This window comes from Protopterus annectens, chromosome 7.part1, assembly GCF_019279795.1.
Source record: "Protopterus annectens isolate FY-2018-M chromosome 7.part1, PAN1.0, whole genome shotgun sequence".
NCBI classification, from domain to species: Eukaryota; Metazoa; Chordata; order Ceratodontiformes; family Protopteridae; genus Protopterus; species Protopterus annectens.
In genome coordinates this window covers 276,776,861-276,785,571 of record NC_056740.1, presented here as the reverse complement: position 1 = coordinate 276,785,571, position 8,711 = coordinate 276,776,861, and the positions used below count along the sequence as shown (strand labels likewise).

Here is an 8,711-nt window from a genome sequence, read left to right as displayed (position 1 = left end):
GAGACTTAAACCTCAACACAGAAATAAATAGGACGTGCTGGAGGGACAGATTCATAACCCAGAGGCTCCCTACACTCTGGAACAGAATCCCAGTCCATGTTAGGCAGAGCCCCTTACTGACTCTATTCAAGAGAAATCTTGACGAGTGGATGGGAGATCATAGGTTTACCCCGGGGGTCATCTCTGTGTCACTACTAGACAGAGGCACAGTAAACTAAACCCTAAAAGGGCGTAGTATGGGTGGTGAAAGCCACACACACTCTGGCTAGGCTTATAAATGTCCTAGGGCAGATAGCCTAGTACGAACCTATGAACGAACCTATGAACCTAAATCTAAAAAGTGCATATAATTATTGCAGTCATACTATACAACTATACATCTCCCTTTAACAGCAGATGAAGTTATTCAGTTTGTTGTACTGATGTCACTCTAATATAATATTATAGAAAAAGGAAAAAAAAACCTGAACTAGACATTTAAGTGCTTTGTTACACAAGGAAATCAAAGCAAACATACAGACTGTGGAGCAAATGTCTGTGCTCCCTTTCGAGTTGTCATATTTGCAGGGCAATTTAAGCTACAGATATCTACAACACTGAAGTTTTCATTTTTTTCCTAAATAATGTTCTAATCTGCCTTCATTGTGCTGTATGTTTTCCATGATAACATATCAAATGTGCAGAACATGGAATGTTCACATGCATGTGTATATCCTAATCATAGTACCACCCATGTACTAATCAGTGAAAAACATAAAGTATTTTAAATACTAGCCATTTTCTGTTTCAGAAAATTAATATCACATACTAGCTCAGACAATGATATGTGTTGTTTATCCATGTGCTCAGACTTTGAATTTCTTTCAGTTTTTAAGATCTTTCCCTAGTTAATTAGACACAGAAATGAAGGGGAACATCAATGCAGAAAAATCTTTATTGTAATTCTAAGCAAGTAGCCATTTTTCACATTCATATTTTCATATTATAGGTTTCATATTTAAGTTGTCTTTAACATACAAGCCTTGAACATCTATTTCGCAATGAATAACTATTATCACACTGAAATATTATTACATTCTTTCCAGTCCCCTCCTGTCTGCATCAATGTTACTATTTTTAAAATAAACACTTGTTCTTCACAAAAACAATCACACTGCAAAGGAAGAGTTCTGCAAAGCTCAGAATGTCACCCTTCTAGCTTCTGTTTGCCAGGTCCTTTGTGAAATTAAGTTTGGTCTCTAGGAGCTGCTAAGGTCATGTGACACAAACACACAACAGAAAAGAAGTAACGAGCTTTCTGCCCAAAGCACCAGGGAAACTTCACAAACTTAACCTGCTCAGGAAAAGAAAATACTTGATATTTTTGTTAAGGAAAGAGAGAAAGAAAAAAAGGAGGAAGCGAACAGAAAACACTTTGTTGATTTATTACAAGAATCTGAGAAGCAGAGGTATTCTCTAACCTTCATGTAAGTGAATTAAGTTTTAAAACTATGAAAAAAGAAATACATGGGATAGTGAATAACCTATATGTCTAGTTAAAGTAGGAACATGTGCACAGGAGTGCCTGCAAATGTACATTAATTACAATAAGGTTTACTTAGTAACTGAGAATAAAATCATTTTCGCAAACTCCTTGACATCTGAATCTGACCCAAGTGAGCTTTTGTCAGCAGTATGTTTTTGTGTGTGTGTGTGTGTGTAAAAATGATAGAACTCTTTTCTACTTTAGCATGCTTCGTCTTTTCCACAACATATTTAAATACAAGGCTTGCATTTCATTATTTCGCCTCAGACCTTATATAATTTATCAGTCAATGCATTCATAATCAGTTTTTCACAAAGAAAGTGTCTTTGGTTGCCTGTCATATGATCTAAAGCCCTTTCAATGAATGCCAAGCAAAGGAGGAAATTTTGGTGAAACACTTTTTGCCAACACTGGAGTTTTCTTTTTTTTCCTCTACTGTTGTGTGACATTGAAGTAAGTATATTTACACTCAGTAGGGGTGTCCCCCAAATTGGTGGGTGCAGTAGCTAAAAAAACCTCTGAGATTCTTCAAATGTTGTTTTTTGATCAATTTGTTCTTGATGAAAGGGTTGTCAATCGATTGGCATATATCAACATGTCTTTCTACAGTAGCAGGCATTGATATGATTTTTCCACATACACCCTCTACCTCTAACAGTCATGTTAGACAGTGACAATGTAAGAATGTTAGGCTGAAGATGGAGAGAGCGCCCTAGTACTTGCACTCTAGGGAGACACTACTGACTCAGCTGCTGCAGAACAAGGGGCCGCATGCCACCATCAGATTCCTTTCCTCATTTTTTCATCATCCATTTTTTTTTATGAAAGCATTTGTTCATCACAGTGCATACAAATCTTTTTCAAAGTGTGCTGTGCTACCACAGTGCATTCCTGCAGTGTTTTCATATAGCAAGGCCAACAATGCTATACTCAGACTTGCCTGAGTACTTGAAACAGTCCTGCTATTGTTGTAGCCTTGTGTCCTGTGATCAGTCCTGCTACTGTTGTAGCCTTGTGTCCTGTGATCAGTCAGGAACACTGATACCAGAATAGCAGGAAGTGAGTGAGGTTACTAGCTTACTCAAGGCCAGCTGCAGTTTAATTAACTCAATGAATTATATATTTTGTACATTTTACACTAATACACAATCCACATCGCATCATGCCATCACTGCTTCTGGAATCCCTAGAGTTACAGCAGGCAGCACCTCGATCTGGCTAGTGCAGTAAAACACATTTCTGCATTGGATGCCCATTCCATGGCACATGGTTATTCAGTGGTTTATCAAACAGTTGCAGAATGAGTTCATACAAAACTTCTATTGACAGACAGAAAGCACTGAATATAGTATTCAGGGTCTACTTTAGTTTAGCGAATGATCAGATGATCGAACGTTGTTAGTTCGAACACTAAATGTCGAACCAGCAAAATAGCAAACAGCCAGAACAGTGAATTTTTTCCCAGGGAAAGAAATTGCTGGGCCGGCTGTCCAGATTGTGCCGTTTCCTTCACTGTAGTGCGATCTCGAGTTGGTATATTTAAGAAGGGGGGTGGGGGAGAAGCCCCCCCCCCCTCACGTCATTTAGTGTTTATTTTTTTGTTTGTTAGTCTTTTTTTTTTTTTTTTTTTTGGGAACAGCGATTTTTTTCTATGGGGAAAAAAGTCGCTGTTCTGATTGTTCACTGTTTTGAGTTTTTGCGCTTTAGGGCTCGATATAACAACATTCGATCATCTGATCATCCGTTGTTATCATTTAGACCCAGTATTCATACTAGCTTTTCCAGTTTGCAGCACTAACCATTGTCAAGCCAACTATCTTACTAATAAAAAAGGTATAGTAGGTCCCTTTTATTCACAGACTAAAGTGTACTTAGGCCTTTATTTTGCTAATGTTCTATTTGTTTATTTGTTTATCTGTTCATTGTAGCTACAGACTGGCCCATTCTAAAGCAATTCTAAACTGAGGTTTGTGTGTGTGTGTGTGTGTGTGTGTGTGTGTGTGTGTGTGTGTGTGTGTGTGTGTGTGTGTGTGTGTGTGTGTGTGTGCGTGTGTGCGTGTGTGTCTGTGTGTGTGTTTGTATGCATGCACACCTACAAGCCTTTCTAAACCTGCTGAACCAGTGTAGATGGTGTGAGATGAGGTCAGCTCACTTATTGCATGAATGTCAATTTATCTATTTAGTATGAATGCTTGTGTAAATCTTGTTAAAACACAATGAATTTAACTATGTTTATTTCACCTGGCTCAGGTATAGCCTGTCACAGCATCATCTCTATTGCTATAGTATAAAAATATCCTTTGTGCGTGAGGACAGGGGGCATATGGGGGTGAGATTATATATATATATATATATATATATATATATATATATATATATATATATATATATATATATATATATATATATATATATATAGAGAGAGAGAGAGAGAGAGAAATAGAGCATTTTTTTGTGAGCAGAGTAAACCAGCCCTGATTTCAGCTGTGAAAAATATATTGTATCGACTGCAGCATTCACAGTATGAAAAAATGACAGACTCATGTATACTCTATAATTAATATTCATCATTCCTGAGAGAGAGTTGTGTAGCTGCACAAGTGCATTGTAGAAGGCTATCTGATAGTGTCATTCTTTAAGATCATCACTTCACTTCACTTCCTGACATCACTGCTATCACGGAGTCCCAAGAGTTAAAGCAGGCAAGAGTTCAGACTGCCTAGTGCAATAAACAGATTTCTGCATTGGGATGTCCATTTTAAAATATGTTGTAGTTATGCAGGAGAGTTCAAACAGGTAAGCAACCAATTATTGTGGTGTTAGAAATTTCACTCAGGCTAGCCTATTTTTATGTGTTGTGTTCTCTGTCCTTACGTTAATGTTAGGAAACTTCACACAAGCTAACCTGTGTTTGTGTCTTGTGTTCATTGTCCTTCCCTTAATGCTAGGAATTCCACACAGCTAATTAACCTATGTTTGCACTAGATTTTAGTGTTCTTCAGAAAAGTGTGCTGTGCTAATCCCAAAATGAGTTTCTGTTGTCTTCATCTTCCCATATTGTTAAAATATTTCTCTTCATTCAGAATCTTATGATGTTCTTCGTATTTCACTGTTGCAGTCATCACATTTGGGTTATCTGCTTGCAGTAGCCCTCAGTCGGCCTGATTATCAAAGTCTTGGGTCCTGCGTCGATTGCTGTCTCATCTTCCATGACGTCAGGGGTATAAGCATGCAGCCGATGCCATTACATCAGTCTTTCTTGCCATGCAGTGCCCGAAGCAGAAGCAGTTCGCAAGTGCCGGTTGGCCGACTCCTGAAATTTTCGTTTTCGAGTTTCAGAACCGAAGTTTTCAACTAGAGCTAAGTACCCCGTTGGAGAAACTTTTTCTTGCTCTAAACCGATGTCAGTAAAAGTCAGTAATTGCATTTCTTGTGGAAAGCAAATACCTCATAAAGATTTTCATTCGTACTGTATTCCTTGCCTAGGCCCTGATCACGACATACCTCGCTGTTGGTTTTGTGCCTTATTTAAACCACAAACTATTCGTTGTCAGTACATTTTCGCTTCTAAATATTTTGGTACTCGGTTCAGTTATCCAGATATGTCTTTGGTAAGCCACCTGACTACCAACATTCTGAAAAAAATGCAAAGATAAAGACAGAGACAGGCCACCTAGGTCCAAAGTTGCCAATGATGCTTCTCCTAAGCTAGTCGTCAGTTCGCCGGTACTCAGTGAGGCACTTTCACAGCCCCTTCTACCCACTACTTCAGATTTGCAGGCCTCTACTGAGACCCAGTCAGAGTCCAGTATGCCACGAGATGCTTCAACTGTGGAACCTGCAGATGTCTCTACCTTGGATGGGTCCGGAGCCGCTGTGCAGGCACCGGCTTCTGAGGGTGTATTTAGGCCTACTGATTTCCATATTAAACCAATGCCATCTTCTTCTTCTTCTAGGCCCAAAACTCAAACCATGCCTAGGAAACCGATGCCCAGACCGCATGGTCAGGCCTCTATGCCTAAAAAACAAATGATAAGAATGGCTGAAGACCTTATAACTTTAATCAGGGGAAGACAGCCTTCCCCCTCTAAGAGACCTAGGACTGAATTTGCATATGATACTTCTGACCAGAATTCTGAAATTTCTGTCTCCTCTGATGACCAGGATTTACCCTTATCTATCTGATGCAGAGGACTCTGTTCCCTCTGCTTCTCCCCATGAGGATTTTTCTTTTGGTGAAACCTTGCATACTCTTAGGGAGCATTTTCACTGGGAAAGCCAGGATTACTCTGATTCTAAAAAGAGGCTTACAGACTTCTTACTCCTGCCCCAACACAGGCCTTTAGCTATCCCTCCTGTGCTGGATATTGTTGACGATGCCTTTTCAGAATCTAGCTTGGCCCCTGACTCTTTACCTCCTGCTCCCAGAAAACCTGATAGATATTACAGGGTTCCTGATTCTCACAAGTTCCTTTTTAAACATCCTACTGTGGATCCTGAGACCATTTCACAGGGGCCCAAGGGCATTAAGGCTACTACTGCCAAAACTCCTACTCCCTCTGATAGAGATTCCAGGGCGCTGGATAGATGGGGTAAGAAGGTATACTGCAACCTTGGCCATCAGGGCCTTAAATTGCCATTTTCATATGTTAAAGTATCAGCAGCATATTATTGGATTGCTTAAACAGAAAATGATGTTGATTCCTGATTGTGCTGAAAATAAGGACTTACAGGATTTAATGCATTCTGCTGAACAGGTTGGAAAACATACTTTCCAATGTGCTTTTGATTCACTAGAGGCATCTTGCAGGACTGCTGTCACCGGGTCAGTACTCAAAAGTCATGCTTGGCTTAAGGAGCAATCTTTGCCAGATCATGTTAAAACTAAATTGCTGGATGCTCCCTTACATCAGGACCACCTGTTTGGCGATAAAGCAGAAGAAGTTCTTAAAAAGATGGGGGAAGAAGCTAAATCTATGCAAACTGTTAAAGATTTCTTACAAGTGCAGCCTCCTAGATTTAGTAGGCATTGGACCTCAAAAAATTGGTCCTTTCCTGCCTCTTCCAGGCCTTCTCAGTTCAAACCCAGAACCAGCAGAACACCCAGGCTTCAGTCCCAGGGTATGCACAGGACTAAGCAGTGGGGGGTCCCCACTTCCAAATCAGGGAGTAGTAAGACTCCCCACTATGGTAAGCTGTCTCAATGACTTAACTTTAAAACTTTCAAGAACTTCTCAACTGACTGCCCAGAAAAGACAACTCATGGTGTGCTATCCTGGACCTGTCTATCCTAAACACCTTTTTGGTGATTCCAAAATTCAAGATGCTAACTCTTCACCAGTTGCTACCCATGATAGGCAAAGATGCCTGGCTGGCAAATCTGGATTTAAAGGAAGCCTACCTGCACATCCCAATCAGGGAATCTTGCAGAAAATACATACACTTCAAAGCAGGCCGCATGCACTATCAGTTCTCTGCACTGCCCTTTGGCTTATCTACTGCACCAAGGGTATTCACAAAGTGCCTAGCTCTAGTCATTGCTTTTGCAGGCAAAGAAATATTCAAATTCATACCTGGACAATTGTCTAATTCTGGCAGAAAGCCAGGACATACTTCTGAATCATCTGGCATTTGTATAAAAGGTGTTAACTTGTCTGGGGTATACCATAAATGAAAAGAAATCACATCTGGTACCCTGTCAACAAATTATATTCCTAGGAACAAGCTTGAACACAACTTCCCAGATGGCTTTCCTCATGCCAGAGAAACAAATTCATTTTGACAACTTACTTCAAACTAGTGGCCACAAAAACCCTGCTATCTGCAAGGCAAATACTGCAAGCCTTGGGGTTCATGGCCTCGTGCATTCTACTAATTCCATATACAAGACTGCATAATGAGGAAACTACAATGGTATCTAAAAAGCCTATGGTGTCAACATTCTCAGGATCTAGAAGCAATGATTCCTATCTTACCTTGCCTACGGTTGGAATTCCTTTGGTGGGCAGAGACCTGCCACCAAAACAAGGGACTACCATTCACTCTAACCCCTGCCGCCAAAACCCTAACAACAGACACATCAGACTATTCATGGGGGGCTCACCTGGCAGGGAAGTGCATTCAGGGCAAATGGAACCCAAGTCAAATGCACCTGCATATCAATTAAAAAGAAATGTTAGCTGTACAGAATGCTCTGGCAGTCTTCAAGGACCACATTATTCCAGGGAAATTAATGGTAAATATGGACAACACCACTGTTATGTGGTACATAAACAAGCAGGGAGGTACCCATTCTTACCCCCTCTGACTAGCCATGGCTCTGTGGAACACAGCCTTGAGCTACCAAGTTCATCTACAGGCTCAATTCCTGCCAGGAGGGTGGCCTAATGGTTAAGGTGTTTGCCTTACAAATACAAGGTGCATGGTTTGAGTTTCACAAGGGATAATTGGCTAGGCTTTAAATAGCTCTCAAGGGCAGTTAGCTTAGTACTAATCTATGAAATCTATGAAAACTAAATACACTGGCAGATGGACTAAGCAGAAATCTCATGGACCCTCACGAGTGGAAACTGGAATCAAAGATTTTCAACAGGTTGATCAACAAATGGGGGAACCCAGATATAGACCTGTTTGCCTCCCCCCAGAACTACCAATTGGACAAATTCTGCACAAGGACTCCCCACAAACAAGCTTGGAAAGTGGATGCTCTGTCCTTCAGTGGAGAAATCTATCAGTTTATGCCTTTCCTCCTCTGCCTCTCCTCTCCAAAGTACTACTAAAGATCAAACAGGACAAACCAAGGATTATACTGATTGCACCAGACATGCCACGCCAACACTGATACCCCCTCTTGGGCAGTGTGTCACAGCTGACCCCATGGCATCTACCACAGACCCCTACCCTGCTGTCTCAGCAGGTGAGCCAGATTCTGCACCCCCAGCTTCAAAAGCTGAACCTGGCAGCCTGGCTAATTACCTGATCTCTTCATTACCATCCCTCAGTAAACAAGTGTTGGATGTCATTTTGGAGGCAAGGAGGCCTAGTACTAGAAAATCTTATACTGAAAAATGGAGAAGATTCTGTGCCTGTAACCAAACTTAAGGGATGGCCACAGCAGCGCCCAATTTATCTCAGATTCTTCGATACTTAACTGAGATGCTTCACAAGGGCCTTTCCTTTTCCTCCA

General features: G+C 40.8%; 1 protein-coding gene across 1 annotated transcript in view; it reads left to right on the top strand.

The window, feature by feature from the left end:
• The first annotated feature begins 1,264 nt into the window (after nucleotides 1-1,264).
• Nucleotides 1,265-8,711, top strand: part of LOC122807730 — a 583,588-nt gene continuing 576,141 nt past the window's right edge. Inside the window, exon 1 of the mRNA XM_044078711.1 lies at nucleotides 1,265-1,466. The gene's annotated coding sequence lies outside the window, so the exon portion shown is untranslated. The remainder of the gene's footprint in view (nucleotides 1,467-8,711) is intronic.